We start from the raw sequence: 21,140 nt of genomic DNA on the forward strand, positions 1-21,140 counted from the left end.
ATATCTACAGGCAAGAGGTAAGTTTAGTTCTTAAGGAAGTATTTGATCATGTAGAAAACGCTAAAATGTTCACTCTCTGGACAGGATGACACTTGTTCAAAATAGTTTTTAATTCAGTAAATTATAAAAAAAAACAAGGTAAATATCAAAAGGCATTAAACACGAAACAGACAGTAGGCCTCACGACTATTGTCTTTTATTTTGTTGCAAAATAAGAGAGTAGAATAACATAATCGCTTCTAAGTTAGACAAGGGCTGTTAGACAAGGGGTAGGTAGGGTGGGAAAGTTACGAAAATAATGTAAAATCATTCACCAAATCAATGAACGAGGTGGTTTACGAGACCATCTTCTAATTCTATCAACATGAGCTCAGGTGTAGCTTAAGAAGCATGTTGTGATAACAGATGACAAGGCCATAAGAGGCTCAATCACAGCTATGTTTACAGCTGACTGTCGCAAAGGTTGCCATGGTAACCATCTCTCTATAACCCGTACTCTCCCTCTTCTTATCTCACAGTAGATTGTTAGAAGGAATAAGGAAATAGTTAATTGTATGAGTTTAGCGCAGTGTTGTTGAAATGTTTGGTTTACTTTTGTTCTTTTTCTTTTACAATCTAAAAAAAACACACACACGGAATGCTCGATGGAATGGGTTTAGTAACATATAACTGTATCTTTTACAAGAAAAATAAACTTAATACTGGAACACCGTTTGCTTTAATTGATGTGCATCATGGATTTACATGGATCTAAACTTCCATAGCGAATAGATACAGTAGTAAAAAAAAAAACACTCTTCCAATAGATATAGTGTTTGGATACTATTAACTTATGCAATGACTTTTGGAGTCACAATATAAACTGGTTTTCAATTCTCTTTTAAACTACACCAAACACATTTTTCTTACTGCTTGGAAAAATTTGTATATAATTTAATAACTCCAAATGTAAACAAGAAAAACTTTGATAAAAAAGGAAATTTTAATGCTATGATTTTCTTGTTAAACGCTTTGTAAACCAATCAAAATTTAACTTAATTCCCAAATGTTTATCTCTGGTTCATGAAGGGTTTGAAAAAAAAAACTTTATATCGATACGGTAAATTAGTATTTGAGTGATTAAACAACAAGTGGGAAGACAAACCACTTTACTTTACAAAGGTTTTATCGTGTATATTTATTCAATGATTACTGATTTCATAACGAAATCAACAATGAGAAACTAAGCAACTTGACTTGGCGTGACAGCTTATCACGACCGACAATCTCTCGTCTTAACTTGCTGAGAAACATGAAACCTCGCATTACTCAATCTTACTGATTATTACCTTGTTGAGAACGATATTTCACTAAAACGCAGACATAAGACATACGTGACTTGCAATAGACTATCGTTGACCAGCGGATCTCTTAATGGAAATAATTTACAATCAGAAACAAGACACACACAATATTGTAATAAAGCGTTGGAGACGAGACAAATTATAATTATGACAGCGCATTTTACTCTTTTCAGTAAAGTAAATATCTATGAATACATTCTCAACCGTATTGTTCCTTTGATGTTTGTGTGATAGACAGAACATCTTGAAGATATGATACACCTAATAGTGACCTTACAATAATCCTATAAATAATAACATTGTAATGTATTACAAACTAAACATGCTTTGGAACAGAACGTAGTTTGATAAGAGCACTCTCAGTGCCTTCCATAATGTGCAAACTGACTAAACTCATTTGTGCAAACATATTGCCTACCAACACTAACAGGCACTTACTTCCTTGAACACACAAGATTACTACCGGTAATTAGCTAGTATACTTAACTCTTTACCACCAAGTGAAACAAAATGGCTGTACTGAAGCTTTTCCGATATACTTTTTCTTTATCTCACCTTTACAAAGCTTGGGTAACACTACTATAGTTCGTATGATGGAACCTATCTCGTGACCCTACCTGGGACTTGCCCCAGTCCCAGGTAGACAGAGGATAGGGCATAGGTTCTATTATACCGACTATAGTATGTGCATATAATAAATCACGCATGGTAGACTCTCGATTCTCTCTGTATTATATGCTCAGAGAGCAAAGTAAATAGCGAGTAATGACTCACTATGTTATATTTTTCTTTGTCTCCTTGAAGGAATATTTATTTAGTACTAATTATGAACTACTCGTGCATTCCATGTTTTGGTTTTAAATGTTAAAGCTTAAATATAAAAATAACAGAGGTAAACAAAACCGTCATGACGACTGTGATTATTCCACGCTCAACTGTTTCCTTATTCCTCAAGGTTTTTAGCCAATGTTAATCTACCTTGAGAGACAGGGAGAGAAAGAGAGAGAGAGATGGTTACCATGGCAACCTTTGCGACAGTCAGCCGTACATAGCTGTGATTGAACCTTTTATGTGACCTTGTCATATGGTATCACAACATACTCTTAAAGCTACATCTGATATCTTTCAATGGTATAACTACCTGTTGCTATGCGGAGGTTTTGTAAGCAATTGGTAAGTACGTGACTGGTTTAAGGTTAATCAGCCGTAAGGTACAGAGGAAACCGCGAATAGCACACTTAAGTGGTGTCTAGCATTAGTGGCTGGTGTCTAGGGCTTAGCTTAACACCGCATTCCACACCCTCATGTACTACAACGCTCACGGTGGAGGAAGACCCTGTGACCTTTACGATAGGAATTTCCGTACCTAAACTACCTCTCGGACTCTTCCCTGTTCATTAAAAGTATATTACCAGCCACAACATACTAGAGCTGAAAGCGCATGATCGTCCCATAAGCGAATTCCCTCTGTACCTTATATCTGTGTGGCTGTGCCCTCGGACCCAACTCGCAATGACTTCTGTTATTGATGAAGTTACTTAGTATCAATTGGTACCTACCTCTTCAATAAGTGTCTCTAAATTCCCCCAAATATCTGTCTAGGATCTAGATGCCAACTAACTTTGGACGAAGTGATTTAAATACTTTTACCTTGATCGTTGTATCTTACTAGTGATTTTATATTTCATCTCCTCTATTGTAACTTGGACGAATTCAGAATAACGGAGTTAAAAACTGACTCCTATGTATGGATCTTTTATACTTATTCATCAATACAATGTTCTGGAGGGCATTTTTGTAAACTGTAATTGGACAAATAAATGTTTAGTTAAGACTTTTTCAGCTTTAATGTTATTTAAACACAACGTGTTCAAATTACATTTAGTGTTTCTAAGCCATTAACACGTTTTTAATTTTTTTAAGTTGACGGTCCAAGACCTTTTCTTTTTACTATCTAACCTAAAACCTATTTTGTAAGCATCATTAATGCATAGCTCAATGCCAAATAGCATCAGGATCTGGAATGTTCTCGCTTGGAATCGAGCATTCAATGTTATTTGAATACTGAACACAATTACTTGTTAGTAGATATTTCATACTACTTGTAATTATGATGAGAAGAAATTATCAACTTACTTAAATCTTTTTCTCTTAGATGTTGCTTAAAATCAAGTTGTCACATTGTTGTATTATTTATTGTTTATGTTGTGAGGTTGCTACTTAAAATGTTTAACATGGTTGTTTATTTTAATTATATGTTGTTTTTGGTGATATTAATAAACAGCAATTGATAAAAATAAATACTAAAAACAGAGTGACGTAACTATGAATCTAATAAGTTTAGTAAATTACGACATTTTGTAAACTATATTTTACATGAAAAAATAAGAGCCCAGGTTTTATCCGTGGAATTCCAATGGCTTATGAGCAAACAAAAAGGAAAAGATTTCTTAGAATTACAATAATATTTGGCTAAATATTGCAATACAAATGCAAATACGGATTGGTTTTCATTTCAGATCTGGCTTGAGAAAAATGAAAATAATTTGGCATCCGGCCAAAGTTAAAACCAAGGTCTTATTTTTTACAGTAAATCTAATTTGCAGCTTATGTCAAACTTGTTGTTTTCATAACTATAAAGATCATAATCAATTTCGCCCGATGAATATTTTACATCTCATCTTATATAAAGTCACAGAACATATAAATTCGCTTAGTGATGGAGTTAACTACATCTGGGGGTATTATTGTTCAAACCAGATGGTTGTATCATAATGTTAAAATACTAATATTTATACCAGTATTATTATTTAGCATGTTTTGTATTTTAACAGAAAAATTGAGTCAAAATATGATAAATATCAAACCGAGTACCACTTTAGAATTTGTTTAACTATTTTGTAGCTTATTTGTGGGATAGTAAATAAATAGTTTGGACCGAATAGTTCTGGGAAATAATTATTGAGTTTTTACTTAAAAACCCTTGTTCAACTGAAACTTTTCTTTTCAATCGTGAATACACATCTGGCATATTTTTCATTCTTCTCATTGCTACAACAATTTCATGCAATAAAATTTCCAAACTGCATTCTTTTGATAATTCCAATTAAAAATATAGATTATAGACGCATTATATGTAGTAAATATATTATACAGACAATATAGTAGAAGTTTTACGGATTAAAACAAGCCGCGTTTGGTAATACACCGTCGTGTCGGAATAATTACAACTTCTCAATCTAAAAGTTTGCAGGGGAATTCGAGGGGAACAAATTTCCATCTTAGAGGCGGAAAATCAGCGAGTTGGCTGTCTTACTTTGCTCGCTTAACGAAATCTCTCTTCATATTCCTGTTACAACGTGTTGTAATTTAACTACCGGATACGTAAAATGTAATGTAAATATTATATTTTATAACAAGAGTAGAAATTGAGTCATTATTTGAGACCATGTTTAAAGTGCAAGATTTATCAAACACTTTGGTCGAGAATATGTATAGACCCACTTTCACTAGTGTTTTGAACGTTACTTTTCACTACACGACAAAGACTAATTATTATCTTAAACACTAAACAACTCATAGCATTTTTCAGGTTATAGCATCAATATTAAACCAAAAATATTTACTTTGGTTGTACAGTTTTGGTTGTTGAAAATTAACACTTTTGGCAAAACCATAACAAATATTTGGTTTGTTTACGTTTGCAAAATCCAAAAAGATAGTAAACATTACTTTTGCATAGTAATGAAAACAGGTTTTCTTTTGTGGTGAAAACTGTTATTATGGTAAGATTGTATGTTATAACTGTTTTTAGTAACATAATTCTGAAACCAGGCTAACGCGTTGGGCCAAAATTTTATATCAAGGTTATTAATTAATTCAAGAAAAGATTTTCAACTGTTTTTTTTTTTATCAAAGGTTTACATCCTGAGTCAAATAAAAAAAATTATTTGATGGTATTTAACGACAGAATGTTTTTACTTGAACTCGAAATGAAACACAAAAAACTTTTAAAGATAACTTATTTCATAGCTTATCCATTATTTAACAGACTAATATAAATTAAAAATGTGTTTCTAGTGGTATATATAAATTAATATAGGTTCAAATGGTCACGTTATTGTAAATAATTACCGTTTTAAAATAAGGAATGTTTTGTAACAACATGTTTTTGGGAAAACTCTTAAAAATATGTTAGATTTACAAAGAAAAATTAATATTCGTAATGTTAAAAACTGTGTCGGAACATAATCACTGTTGAACAAAGCTAGTGAGGCGTAATCAAGATTAATGCAGCCATTTGGATGCACGGCAGGGAGACAGTGCAAAGTTTGATAGGGTATAAACAGCCTTAGGTACTACGAGGCTAATTAAAGTTAACAAACAAACGCTGAGTCTGGTCGATATAATGCTATGGTTGGATATACAGGTTGAGGAGAGTGTCTTGAACATATTGTAAGATGTAGACCATGATAGATTGGCTACCGTAACCACTATTGAGGCTGTTGCTAATCTAGTAGTTAACATTTTGGACTTACTGTAAGAGTTACGGGTTCAAACTCCAGCATTATGGTCCCTTAATTCTCAGCGTGTTTTGTATTGGGGGAGCAAGCTGATCTAATGGTAGAGCACGGGACTTCGGACCCTATGGTCCCGGGCTCAAATCCTGAAAATGCATCAATGGTGTTAAAACTTTTAACTGAAATGGTGACAATACGAAAGGTATTTTATGTATGAGTGTAGGATGAGTGGCGCTATCTTGTAGTATGTTACTGACTAAAGCCGACATGTCCCTCCAGACAGGACTGTTAATTTACTAGCTCATACAGCCAATTACAACTAAGGGACCTACGGTTTTTAGTGGAATACGAACCCCATTTTGCTTTGTAATTTAAGAATTGGTCTAATTATAAGGATAGTACTACTAATAGTCGATGTACTCACCAGGGGGGATGTTAAACCACACCAGGGAGTATCTCATCCACAGATAATTCCTATAAATATCCACAATTCGTGACCACCAAGTAGCTGGATAACAGGATGATGCCACGGTCCCAGTCTAATCTCATAATGCAACAGCCTCTAGATCTATCCTGAAGTAATGTCCAAAATGACCCCGTGCCAGTGCCTAGCGTCCTAGTACAAAAATTGTAGAATTGAATGAACCACCACTTAAACTATTCCTACGAGAACAGTTGAGAAATTGCGCTATTCTGTCACAAACCCATTAAAAATCTTCAAGTACCAGTTCTTAATGTTGTGAACAGTACTTGCCTCCTAGTTTAGATGTGGAACAGATAATAATGAAACAATCAAAATCTAAATAACAAATGAATTAAACAAAAGTATGAAAGGATGGTAGAGAAAATGGGGATGTAGGGGGGGTTGTAGGGGGGTTGAGGGGGGGTGTACTGACAGAAGATAAACTACTCGGATGTCAGCTGAACCTGTTACTGGCAATTTATCACCCTCTCAACTAACTCTGTGATATTTTCAATGCAATATCCTTTCATTACTATTACTACTTGTAATGGTAAGTACATATCCGATTTTTACAATTGTTTGTCGTCCGGATTACTGTTAACGTAAAATCGTTTAATTGCTTGAATGAAGTAATTGGTTGGTTGTTGTTGTGAAAGATCTATCACATTTAAATTCGAGCCATTCAAGGAGTTTATGGTAAATGATCTTTCAAATTTAGGATTGTTTAAATCAAAACAATTGCATGTGTACACAAGTAAATGGTGTGTTTCTCCGTGGTCTGAAGTTGTGTCAGTAGGCGTACATGTACGCTGAGCGAAAAACCTGTGCAGTTTTAAGTTGACGAAAGAATATTTAAACCTAATTCCTAAGATAAGGAGTCCTAGCCAAATATTTAAATATATTCATTCTGAGAGAACAACGTCAGGTTAGTATTTTGAGCTACATGTGAGTAAAGAATGAGTGTAGAGTCTGTTTTTTTTTCCTAGCCTGGGATTGTCTTTCACATTACTTCAGACTAACAAACATTACTAGGGGTTGCGGCATTATCACTTGGATAAAATCCATTGGTGATTTGGCGGGATTTAAACCCGGGATCTCTTGGACCGAAGTCCCACACTCTAACCACTAGTAGTGTAGATTATCGTGAGATGATCAATTAAGCTACTGACTAAGATCAGATGGTTATTTAGCTATCAATTACCAGAAGGCAAAAGAAGAACGAGAACTGGGTCCAGTTTTTTTAGTGTGGCCTTGGTCCAGCTTTGAAAAATTTAAACGCTTTGAATATTCTCAGGATTAATCTTACCTTTTGATTGTCCGGAGAACATTATTACAACTCAGCTACCACTATAAAATATAAGCATTTTTTCTTTTTAATTATTTCTATTTAAACACACATCTAAAACTTAATCAAATCAATATCAATATCATTATGAGATTATGTGCGTATTTTAATCCATTGGGAACTATAGTGTAGAAGAAACCTTGTATCTCTAAAAGTTCTATCTTGCAGATTCATTATAATATAAATATGGTAACACATTATAAGTATTAAAAAAATGATCAATTGGACCACGATTAAGAGGTTCTGATTATTTACGTTTGAAATATCAAACGATCGACAACTACCAACCTCTAATCTATAGGAGTAACATCACTTTGTTGCCGTGATGGAACCTCCTCCCCACCACCATCAGTTCCCCCCTTCACCATCAACCCCCCCCCCCCATAAACCTCTTTAACCTTAATCTTGATCATCCTCTGTCAGTGACAGCGTATAAACCTGATTTTGCAACTGAACGCGAATATCTGTATGGTGTAACATTACCTAAATATACTTTAGCGAGTATGTATTGTTGATAATTTATGTACTTATTGTTTTAAACCAGTATGCATATTACAATTAAAACACAAGAATTTTTGACTTGGCAATATTTTCAAACATATTTTGTAAAAGTAAGACATCAAATTGTAATATAATGCGTAATCAATGGTGTTAAAGTAAATCTGTTACTGAGTACTTACGTTACTTACGAGTACTCAATGTAGTCAAAAGCACGGATAAAGCTGCAAGTTTTTAATATTTTAATCACAGTCAATGTGAATGTGATCGTGGAAGTTCAATTGCCTGTATAAGCAACATTAATAATTGTACATTATTTAATTCATGATTATTAAAAATCTTTAATACTGTAAAGTACAATATATCAAACACTTTTTTATCTAAAATAGATTTGGTTTTTAAATAAAAATAGTTATTTGCGTTTCCTTACATTTTATATGTACATAAATAATAAATGGAAACACCGACAAAGAAAAACGTTGCCTTCTTGCTTTAAACTTCAAATCCATCACCATTAAAACATCCCTAATGCTGGAGTCAAAACTTTTCCTTATTACTATCTTTCAGTAAAAGTAGATTTCTTGAACATTCTGCATTTGACAGGTAATAGGAAAACGGCATTAAACACTTTACAAGGAAAATAACTTGAAATAACCTTCACAAAGACAGCTGGTCGTTGAGGCAATAACTTCCTACTTCGCTAAAGTTAATCAAACTTGTTATTTGTTCTACTGAAATGCCTAAGACGTTAATAAATCATTCAAACTAAAGATTAGTTTCGTACTACTTCTCAAAGGGCTACTGTGTTTGGTAAACTAGTAATTAACAAATAATCAATTTTAATCTACTAGAGAAACAAATAATGTGTTGTTATGGATCGAATTTAAACAAACCCGTTTTTATTTGTAACTAAGAACAGCAATGGTTGTATTTTTAAAGATAAAATCCAATAACCCATACCATTAGTTGCATACTATCATTTTGGTGTTTTTCTGTTCTCCACCATGCAAAACCATTGGTCCAAATTGGCTGAATTTTCACCCAAACATAGAAACCGAGGGTATAAGACTGTGGGTTAAATTCAGAAGATTAGAAAAGAGGGGATACCACTTATACTAGGGATTTTACCTAAGACATTTTGCTTGGACTTTTACACGTCGCTGATTTATACTAAGGATAAAATAATTTATAACACTATTATATAACACCAAAACCAAAGCAGTTTGTGGTTTTATTTTTTTTTTAGTTTGTAGGCCTGATGTAAATTTCCACAGTGATTTCATAAAAAAATATAAACTAACTAAAACTAAAAATAAACTTTACAAAAAAAAGATTTTCATATTTTATAGTCTTACCCCTAAACTAAGCATAGACAGAGCTTAAACTAGTGTAAATATTTATAGGCATTTTGAAAATAAATAAAACCCATTTAACATAATGCCAGTCGTGTGGGTAAAAGCTGACAGCTAGGTTAAAGTTTTGAGTGAACGTATGTGGGGGAAACCAAGCATTGGCACATTTGATAAATTGTTTCCGCCAAGCATCACATTTTAAACACACTGTAACATATGAGTAGAGTGGAAATTATTTATTTATTAACTTTAGGAATAGTACCTCAATGACAACAAATATAAATTACCAACATATAATAATACTTGTTTTGCCATTGCATTGCTTATTTAGAGTTTGAAAAATATACTAAGCTCTACAAGTTAAATAATGGTTCTCCCACGAAATGCCAATCGGCTGGAATTATAAATGTGTTCTTCATAAGATAAGACATTTTAAAGAGTTTTAATATTTAATGTTTAGGGGTAATATTCATGTTAAATTATTAATCTATTATCACCCAGTTTATGTTTTCCTGACATAAAATTTTATCGCTCTGTACAAAACAAAATTTCAAATATAGAGATTACAATCTAATACAATAAAATTGAATTGAAATTTGTATTGTACATACTAATCTGATTTTACTGGGTTTATTTGAATCATTACCGTTTGGCTTGTAGTTTATGGTATTTTTTTAAGAAAGAGAAATTTATCCTGAGACCTTTTAGGTTTTTGGATTGAAAATAAACTTTAAGGAAAGTTTCAATCCACCTGGTATTATCACATTCCTAAAAAAAACATTGGTAATTGGTCGAATTTAAACCTACTCCTCCAACACTCAATTCCTATAGTTTTACCCCTAGAAAATGCATCATCATTATTCTTTAAGGGATTAATAGCCTCTCTTAACCTTCACTTTACGTGTCCATAGTGCGTGTAATGTAAAAAGCAAAGCAAACATTGAGACAAAAGTACAAGATTGAATTGTACTGGTAACCTCGTCGCGGCTCCTAGGCGCAAACCTACGACATCGCTTCCTTGAGCCTAACGACTTGTATGTTTTATATTATATATTACTATGATATACTGTATGTAGGAGAGCAAGCTGGTCTAGTGGTTAGAGCGCGGGACTTCGGTCCAAGAGACCCCGGGTTCAAATCCCACCAAATCACCAATGGAGTTTATCTAAGTGATAATGCCGCGAAACCTAGGTCTAGCCTGGAGTAATGTGAAAAACAATCCCAGGCTCGTGCCTAGCGTCCTAGGAAAAAAAAATTGTATACTGTATGCAAATAAACAGTGTTAGCTGTTTAGTACTCTGTACTCTCTATTTAATAGTTTTGAAGGTTCCAGTGTTAAATAAAGGTAAATTAATCGTGATATAATTCAGGACATTTGTAAACTATGTCTCTTTACGGTTAAAGTTATTTGTGGCCGTTGTACGATGATGAAAACAAAACAAGGCCAACGATAAGAGCCAATTCCCTAAAACACGGAGCGATGTATCAACTTGCTGTGACAATGTTAACTAACTGGACCATCTGAACCTTCAGCTTAGGTATGTAAATTATGATTTTGTAAAGTAAGTTTCAAAGCAAAATCTGTATAAAATTCCTCGATATTTGTAAGACTATTTAATGTAGTTCCAGTGTATTTGGTTTTATGTTAACGAATGACTTAATAGATTGTATAAATACAATTATTGTGAATGCCACCATTGTAAATACATTTTAGTTTGAAACAAATATTTTCTTGGGTTAATTTAAGTGTAAAATATATTTTACATACGACCGTTTTTTTAAGTAGCCGTCCCAGTTCAGTTCTTAGAATTGAAAAGTTTCACATAACATCATTGTTTTACTCATAGTAAAAGGGGTAACGGACCAGTGATGTCCAAGGATTGAGAAAGAAAAAGTAAAATTATTCGAACTTCAACTAATCAGCTGCTTAGGCCAATTTAATTGTTGAGTAGTGCTATTAGTGTTTGGTACAATGTTTCGTTGCATCTTTGTCAGTGGCAGTGAGAGGTTATAAACGAAAACATAATTTCTCTTAGGAGTTATGAGAAGTGATTTTTAGAAGTTAAAGCACTGTTGTAGGTGAAGTAGTGTACGCAACTCGCGTAAATAATAGTGTTAACAACACTGTCTTTACGCTATCGTTGCGTAGGATTCTATTTTTCCGAAAATCAGTGTAAAAAAAATATTAAAACAACCTTTTATAGGAGTAGAGGATTGATATGGTTGATAAACGAACTTAATGTACCGTTGAAACACATATGGCAGAACAATTTAGTTCATACATGTTCAAATTGTCACTATTATTTACCATAGCTAAAATAAATAAGCTATACTCAAAATTAGTAGAGTTAATTATAACGAGTTATTGTATAACCAAACAGAGGTCGGGTGAAATGATTACCAACATGTAAATACTTGTAACGCTTCTAAGCCAACATACTAAGAAAAAGCAGTTTGACATCATGTCATCATGCTACTAAGTATAATTTGTCATCATGAATTGATGTTTAAACATTTTCAAAAACTGATAATGTCAGATTTAAAAAAATTTAAGATTTTAGCAAATACTACAATAGTTTGCCAGAGCAGCAATATATGATGTATAATCAAACAATGAAACCCATTATATTCAATCAAATAGCAAAATAATCAAACAGCATTGTATGATTTTTGTACATCGTTGGATTGGAATAAAGAGTGATTGATTGAATAAAAGTAACTTAAACCTTGATTTGTCAAACAAAGGTAATGTATAAGTTTAAACATTAACTCTATAAAACACAAAAAAACTAATATTTTTTAATAATAGAGAATCAATAATTTTTCTGAAATTTCCTATTACCCAACCCTTTTACAATTATGGTATTGTTAAAACTTGGTCTTTGGCTTTGATTATTTTAAATATCTTGTATGCATGAATCTATGAATCTGATGTTGTCTAATTCATTGTACATAATCCGGAAATATTGCACAAGGGAACTTCATCTATGTAAAACAAAGATTTAATTATTCATATCATAGTATTTGAAGTTTAAAGACTAAAACAACTATACTTGTGATAAACAGTGACAATGACATCGTACTAATTTACTTTATCAAATTTATAACTCTATGTTATAAGTATGGAACTCAACGCTCCAACATTGAATTGAATTGTAAATTTACTATTCACAAGATGACAAATGTATTTCTATCACTTTTCAGATTCAAGTAACAAAAATATGATAAATAATGGTGAATCCGCAGAATTTAGGTATCGCAAAGATAAATGTATTTTAGAGTTTTTTGTTGGCAGCCCTGACAGAGTGATGGATTACGCGGAGGATGAAGCGTTTACGTTGGTAACACTGACAGCCTTCTGCAGGGAATAATTCATTTGTTATCAACTATACCCTTTGTGTATTGTTATTCTCTTTCACTTTTTAAGTTAATGAGGTCATAATCGTTAGGGCTTAAGCAAAGATATTCTGTTAAAGTAATCTATCGTCTTAGGTATAGTTTTTTTTTATTGTTTAGTTGTTATAGTAATAATAATAATGTTATTTAGGATAGTTTAGTTTGTATAGGTTTTTTATTTCGACTATTAAGATGTACAAAGCTTAAAATTTTTTTTCATCGTTTTATAATATTAAAAAGTTACTTAAGTAATTGAAAAGGTTAGCTCTAATCAAAATGCGTCATTTTCAGTAAAATTTAATTTTTACTACGAACAATATATAAGCCTATAGAATGCCGTAATAAATATGAAATGAAACAAGATCTAAAGAAACAAATACGATCATAACCAAGTTTGAGAGTCGCTCATACAACTTGTATGAATACTTAAAATAAAATAGATTTAATGGAATTATGTACTAATAATCTCATATGGAGGTTTACAAAATAGGGTTTTTATATTAACATGATAAGATTTCAACATTTAAATAATATCCTAAGGGAAATTGAGGAGCTTCTGTAAACAAAGCTAGGGTAGTCACAAAGTTAATATTAAATTGCGTTCGACAATCATTTATTATCTTATTTGTTTTGTAATCTTATATGAAATACTCTATGAACAACTCGGATCTTAATGAACTTTTTTAAAGGTTTGTAAAATATACTGAATATACTATTTTACTATTTAATTAACCACTAAAATTAATTGTTAATTGAGAAATGGACACAAACACAAGTAAATTCCTTATGAAATTTGTTTTTTAATAGAAATATGTATCAAGAAGATAAAAAACATTTGCTTTCATAACGGTTTATTCAAACACAAATGATTGTAAACGAATGTCCAGAGTCAATCATTACAGAGAGGTAAACAGGTTGTCATGGCAACAACCCCTTCTCTCTGCCCGTTCCCTTCCATCATTGCCTCCTCTTTAACCTCCCAACCCCTCTTTACTTTCCCTTTTATCCCTCCTCTGCACCTCTTTTACCTCTCCTGGCATTCCCTCTTCACCTCCGCCCTACCTTTATATTTCTCTTACTTTCATTTTAAACCTTTAACTCACCCCTCCTGTTATAGTCTCCACTCTACATTCCTATGTAACTTTACTTTCCCATAATCCCTCATAAACTCTTCTCTCTCCTCCTATCACCCCTTTAGCATCTCCAACTTACCTTCATTGCTCTTTACTTTTTCCTGTAACCTCTTCTTCTTATCTCTTGTTTCTTTTCAAGTCTCTTTAGTACCTCTTACCTTCCTATTCAGCTTCAATATTTATTATAATCCTTCGGATTTCCTTTCAACGTCCCAATTTATTTCAATAACTTTTTAATAAATACCAATTTTACAATAATATAATCCTTTTTTATAGAATCATAGATTAATGTGCTAGAAGTTGAGATTTAAATAGGAATATTGAATTTTTATGCTGTTATAGTTGACTTATATACTTGTTAAATAACTTAATCTTCAACCCTAAATGAGAAAATAAATTTGAGAATGTAGAAAATAAAATATAAAGGAAATTTATACTATATTTCTATGTAACAAACTACGTGAAACTGTAATCCTAGAAAGCAGAAAGCAAAGCGATTATATAACTCTACTATTAACCGAAAGGTACAAAAATGAAAGATGAAGCTATCCAAGGTAACAAGAACTTTCATTTTGGGTTTTAATAATTAATTGCTTGTAAGCCAAATCATTCACTAATAAAAAAAAATTATAATTCCAATTTTTGTAAATTATTATCAATATATAAAGGTTTCCCACGTGAAAAGTGCCGGTTTGTAAAAATCTCGATATTTAGTATCATAGATATTCAATCATTCTTGACATTATAAAAATTGGAAACAAAGTAACAGAGTTTTAGATTTTTCTAAATATTTTATGTAGGTATGTAGAAAGACTGTATGTAATTAAACTCACTTTAAATGTTTACACATTTAATACACCTAATTAGTTTCAAAGTTATACAGTAGTTTATTTAACTTCATAGAAATTAGTGAAATAAGATGGCTAAATGACAAAAGTCATACCTGTACTAATTAAATATGTAACAAATGGTGTAAGTAAGATCAAAGTAATGGGATTTGCTTTGTATTACACAGATGTAGCTACAGCAATATTCTATAAAGAGGTTGAGAGGGGTATGATTGTTTGGCGGGGGGGGGGGGGAGGAAAGAGGTGTTTGGGGAAGGGAGCTGGTGAAGAGAGGAGATTTGGTTGCCATGACAACCTGTTTACCTCTTAACAGCAATCATTGACTTTGGACATTCATATTGAATACATTTGTGGAAATTGAATGATATCGTATTTCGAGCCAAACATTAAACTAAGTGACTTTCCAAGTTCTTTATTGTACGGTATTTGACACAGACAAAAAAAGAAAAATATTAATTTAAAAATTCGTCTCATTTAAATAATAGTCTTCTCAAACAAAATGTCTGATATACATTTCGAGATAATGAAATATAAGACGTGGTATTAATTTTTACAGTTTACTTATCAATAATTGTATAATTGCAAAGTAATAACATGGAAACAAAATATTTGAAGGTAATTGTTTTGAGCAAATACAGAATTTTGTTTACAGTTGCATTTTGCTTTAATAATTAATTAAATAAAAAACATGTATCATCAATATTAATAAATAAACCGACATTCTCATATATTTTATAATCCAAATATTGTTTGCTTGAAAACTAGATTTTATATTGTAAAATCTATATTTGTTAGTTGAGGTGACAGAGCACAGTAATATGCACTCAAGTTAATATGCATAAACACTTTTATAACCACAACAAATACGTAGCCTAATAATTTAGGAACTTAATAGTACACCTTATATTATATATAGATGTAGTACCACTCAAAGGATGGCAAATTGGTTTCAAGCGATGAATAAAAACTGTAAAAGTAAATAAACAAAGAAATATATAATGTTTTGAGTTACAGTTAGATAGAACTAAAGTGTACCAAATCAAACATCAGAGTTTGTTATTTTTCAGACCCTGAAGCTAAGAGGTCACGATTCCCTGGGGAAAAGAGAGAAACAAGTTTACATTTGGCGTCTTTATATACAGACAGATGTCAAAGAAACTGTCTACAATAAAGGCGGCATCAGCCAACATAGTTAATTATTAACTTTTATTGAACAACAATGTAAAAAGTAAATAAGATGTTTACACTGAATACTGTTGACCATAAAACTTCATTTATGTGCCGCATTAAAAGAAATATTTTTCATCAACATTTTTTAAATATATAAATTCTTAGTCATTTAAATAAATGTTTAAGTTTTATTTTGATCATCGTATCTTCATATTGTTTTACAAACACTTTCGACAATAGAAGTTTTTTAATATCTTTTTGAAAAAAATTACAACTCTATTATAAAATTAACCAAAGTTAAATTTCACCAGAGTTGACTTATATTGGGCTAACTGATGAACAGAATAGAGCTAAATTCCAGTACAATAGACTAAATGTATGTGCTTTGCTATTTTACTATGAAATGAAATAACTCATTAGCAGATTAATTAAATCAAATAAGCATTCCTATTGTGATAATATTGGGGTTCATAATAACCAATTTATACTGTTCTGGCCACGGATAGAAACCGATAGCAATTGTTTCATCTTTTTATACTCATTGACCATAAAAATATGTTAATAATATATCACAGAATATGTGTAAATGTATCGAGTGAATTTAGAATCACGTAAAATGACCACAATAATATTTTATGTCAAAATATAAATGTACGTTTATCATCCAGTTAGCAATGTGCGCATCAGTGACTCTGAGTAAAGGGAATCTCTGGATATCTGCTGCAGTAATCCGTCAAAGACTGTCTGGTCCACTCTTAACGTCAACATTCAATCTCTCTGTGGAAATTCTGCTCTTTGATCACATCATCTGCGGTCATATTTTGAAATGTTTTCGTTTTACCACATTTAAATTATTATTTAATGCAAATTATTCGATGAGGTAGGATATTTGAATATAAACGTGTTAAGCTTGTGACTGAAACCTCAAGTCATTGCTTACCATAACCTGTCAAGTATTATTTGGTAATATACATAAAGGCAATTTACTTCAATGGTTACATTACCTATCCATTATCCGTATGAGTTGATTTAATGCGTTTACCATATTACTTATTTAATTTTATTTCGTTATTTAAATACTATTTTCTATTAATTCCAAAATATTTCTATCATTCTATAGGCTGCATTTTGAAGTCAGAATAAAAGTGAAATGCGCATAATGTTCTCACATTAAATTTACAATGTTCAAGTTTAATTTGTTTTTTTCAGTATACTGTTTTTAATCATTAATGAATTTTTATGTTAAAATAAGTTAAATAATTAAGTAGGCCTACAATACTAAGAATATTGTATAGACCGCACTACAGTTGTAAAAGTATGTAATGTGTTAACACGGAGAAGTGTTAAATGGAGCATATTTAAATTGATTGTTAAATGGAGCATATTTAAATTGATAGTTTACGTACGATGTCAATGTAAAACTGATCCTTTTGTCAAGTAAATCCACTACACATGACTTAAAGTCTTAAAGCAAAAGCATTGTTGAGTCAATAATTGAAAATTTCCACCTTATTACTCCTAAGAAAAAAACATGCAAAATTTTACATAGCAATATCTTTGTATTTCGTTTAAAAGCTTAAGCACAAATTGCTCACACAATAACCTACATAACATAGAGCTCGAGCATTATTGCATGGAAAGGAACGTGACAGTTTTACCGTTCAGATATTGTAGGAAAGGGAGGCTTGACTGGGATAGGTAAATGCTTTCTTCAGCTATTTTAAACTTCATATACTTGGTATTATAAAATAAAATTGAAATCAAATACATTCCCAGACACTTAAACCTCCAAGCTTTGTGTCCGTTTACTAGTATATAATATATACATAAATATAAATTTTTAGTTAAAATGTATAAAACGAAAGGTAATTTAATAATTAAATTACAAGTTATTTGAATACTCATACACTACATGAGTACTTTACATACTCACTATCCACTCATTGATAAAAACAATATACAAAATAGTACGCAGAATCTTTTAGCTGGCTATAAATAGATTCAATAAATAGTCCAAATAGATTAGGAATAGTCCAAACTGATTATAAATAGTCCAAATATTTTTGAGGTATTTCAATTAAATCATTAGTAGCCTGAATGGATAACAAATAGTCCAAATATGTTTCATAAATAGTCAAAATAAATTCGATTTTTACTTCAGTATCCAAGTCAATGCGGCATGGGATTTAGGTTTAACGTGTTTCTCAGTAATTAGCCTTTTTTAAATTTCTCAACAGTTTTTCTGGGCTATGTATAATGAGATAATAAAAATAAATTTTACTTTCAACAGTTTAAAAATACAATTCACATAAAATCAAAATGAAAGGTATTTTCCAGTTAAGTTACAAAAGAAGATAAACTATTTTCTAGAGGGAACTTCAAACTTCCTGGCTAAAGCAATATTCCTGCACAAGTAGTCCTGAAATAGCATTTAGTCTGTTCTTGTCAGTAAATCGATACTTATGTCAGGATATATTTGGTTAATGTGGACGTATTATCCTGTGTAAAATAATAATTCATATAGTAGTTAACATTTTAAAGCATTTAGATTAACATAGGATCTGCATAATAAAAATCATGTCTATAAAATATATTTTCTCCTTTTATACTTTAAAATATCCTTACGGTTTACTGTTTCTGAAATGTTTTCGTTTTTTAAGAAACGTTTTATTCTTACTTTGTTTTTAAGTAAAGACTATTTAAAGTAAGAGATTTTGTTTCTATTAAGTCTATGAATGTTACAGCATACCTTTTACTAATTCACTTGACAGTTCTTTATATTTACCGTGTATTTCGTGCAGTTTAAAACTCTATAAACTGAACACTTTTGTTTTAGTTGACTGTGAGAGTAATGAGCGTTTATTTACATTGGTTTTAAAGGCTTAAGATAATAAAAATGGAAATAAAATGTCGCACAAATAGCACCAATACTTGAGTATTAGTAAATGTTTTCAAAATAATTCGTATTATTGAATTTTTGGCAGTATCTGATGATATTATTGTTTTAATGAATATCATTGTCTGTTGGAAATTATAAATTTGTAGGCCTATGGTTAATATTGCTTACTTCCTAAACAAATTAAACACCACCGAGCAAAGCTTGGTCCTCTGGTATTACTATAAATAACTTGAAAATATTTAAAAATCATAAGATATATTTATTTATTTTTTTAGTTTAGTTTTTTTATATACCCAGCCTCCAGTTATAAGGGTAGTTTATTCATTCACAGCATGTCTATATAGAAAAGATTAAATGTGTTTATAAAAACTGGGTTTGAAACATATAAATTGATTGATCATGTACTAGAAATTGTATACACCACGTTAGATAAATTGAGTTACAGTTATTGAGTTATATTGTTCAACAAAATATTTCATCCAATGAATCGTTCTCTCGACTTTGGTGTGGAAAATGAAAACTGCACGGGTCGCCGGAGGCAACCTTTTATAAGGGTTCTTTGTGGTTGCAAAACCAACAGTGCTTTGCTGTATAAAATCTCTAATACTTACCCAGCATTGTATGATTGTTGTAATTATTTTCACATATTAACATTGGGTACGTAATTAAAATTGTTTGTAATTATTACAGTTGACTTGCCATACTATTGTTTGGATTAACTTAACGTGAATCTTATTTCAATACAGAGTTCTTATACAAATTTATAACTATAATTAGATGTAAAGAAATTATTGTCCCTCAAACGATTTTAAAAGTGTTTTTCAAACTAAAAAGAAAAATCTAAAATGTTTACCAACGTGTTTTTACGAGAAAGATAAAACACTTGTTGTTCCCCACAAAACTTACAGTGTATTACATTTCTTGACGACTTTACTAAATTACTTTCCAATGAAGTACTCTTTATTTGAGACGCCATCGACGATACCTCCTTATGAACTTCTAACTGTTTCTTAGCTATCGAAATAACAGTTTTCAAAGTCAAATCTGATTCAGCGAGCAAGGACTTTTTAACCCGTGAATCTGATATTCCTATAACAAAGATGTCTCTGGATATATTTCTGTCCTCTAATTTACAATTTACAAATTCGTAGCGAAATTACTGAGAAAACAGTGTTACAACTGTGTATTAAACATATAGATTTATATTTATATTTGTTAACAAAAATTTCTCCCGCGACTGGCAGTGGGCCGCCTGGTGTTTGTACGATATTTCCCAGCCGGGCGGGAGCGCGTGCGAATCTGAGACATAGTTTGCCTGTAGTAGTTTGCCTGTCAAAGCATTCTAATTCTCCATAACAAAATGCGTTAAAAACTATACTTTTGATTGAAAATCCACCATTTAAATTTTTTTCGGTTAAAATTATAGAAGGTCACTTTACGGACATTCCTTTCAACGTTGGGAGCATAAAAAGTAAAAATATATGTACGAAAAGTCGTTTAAAAATTTAAAACACGTAAACAAATTGAGAATTTTCACAATTTTTGGAAGTATAGCGTTTTTTGAAGGTGAAGGAGTGTGAACTTCGATATAACGCCTTCTTTGACAAAACTGTATTGTGTATTGTAACCTTCTTGTATTGTAGAAAATTTTATTCCGAACCTACGATTTTTCCTCAAATCGATTCTAGCTCTTACCGTTTTCGAGCTACAGCTGTTAAAAAAAACGTGTTTTTCCAAAAACGGGGATTTTAATGGAATTTTTTTGGGGGGGGGGTTGAATTTTGAAAATAGGGTTTTTACGAATTTCACTGGTAATTTAAGATCCCATAGTACAATACTACGCAAATTTCAAGTTCCTAGCACGATTCTAAACCGTTCAGACGAGCGTACGAAAGTCGGTATTTTTCAATGTTATTTCCCTTAAGAATAACATGGGGGGGAAATTGTTAATTTAGGGGGGGGGGTTGAAATTAGAATTCGACTTTTCAGAATTTTCCCGGGGGGTTGGGCACTAGACATACAAACTACCGAAATTTTCAGCTCCCTAGCACGTCTAGAAGTGGCCAAACATTTGTATACCAAATTTTAAGTCAAATTTCAACTCTTTGCTCTTTCTCTACCCTTTATCATAAGCATCTAAATGCCAAAGATAGATTGATAGAAGACCTAAAAC

This window comes from Macrosteles quadrilineatus, unplaced genomic scaffold, assembly GCF_028750875.1.
Source record: "Macrosteles quadrilineatus isolate MER2022 unplaced genomic scaffold, UCM_ALF_1.0 Scaffold_2__2_contigs__length_208266976, whole genome shotgun sequence".
Lineage (NCBI taxonomy): Eukaryota > Metazoa > Arthropoda > Insecta > Hemiptera > Cicadellidae > Macrosteles > Macrosteles quadrilineatus.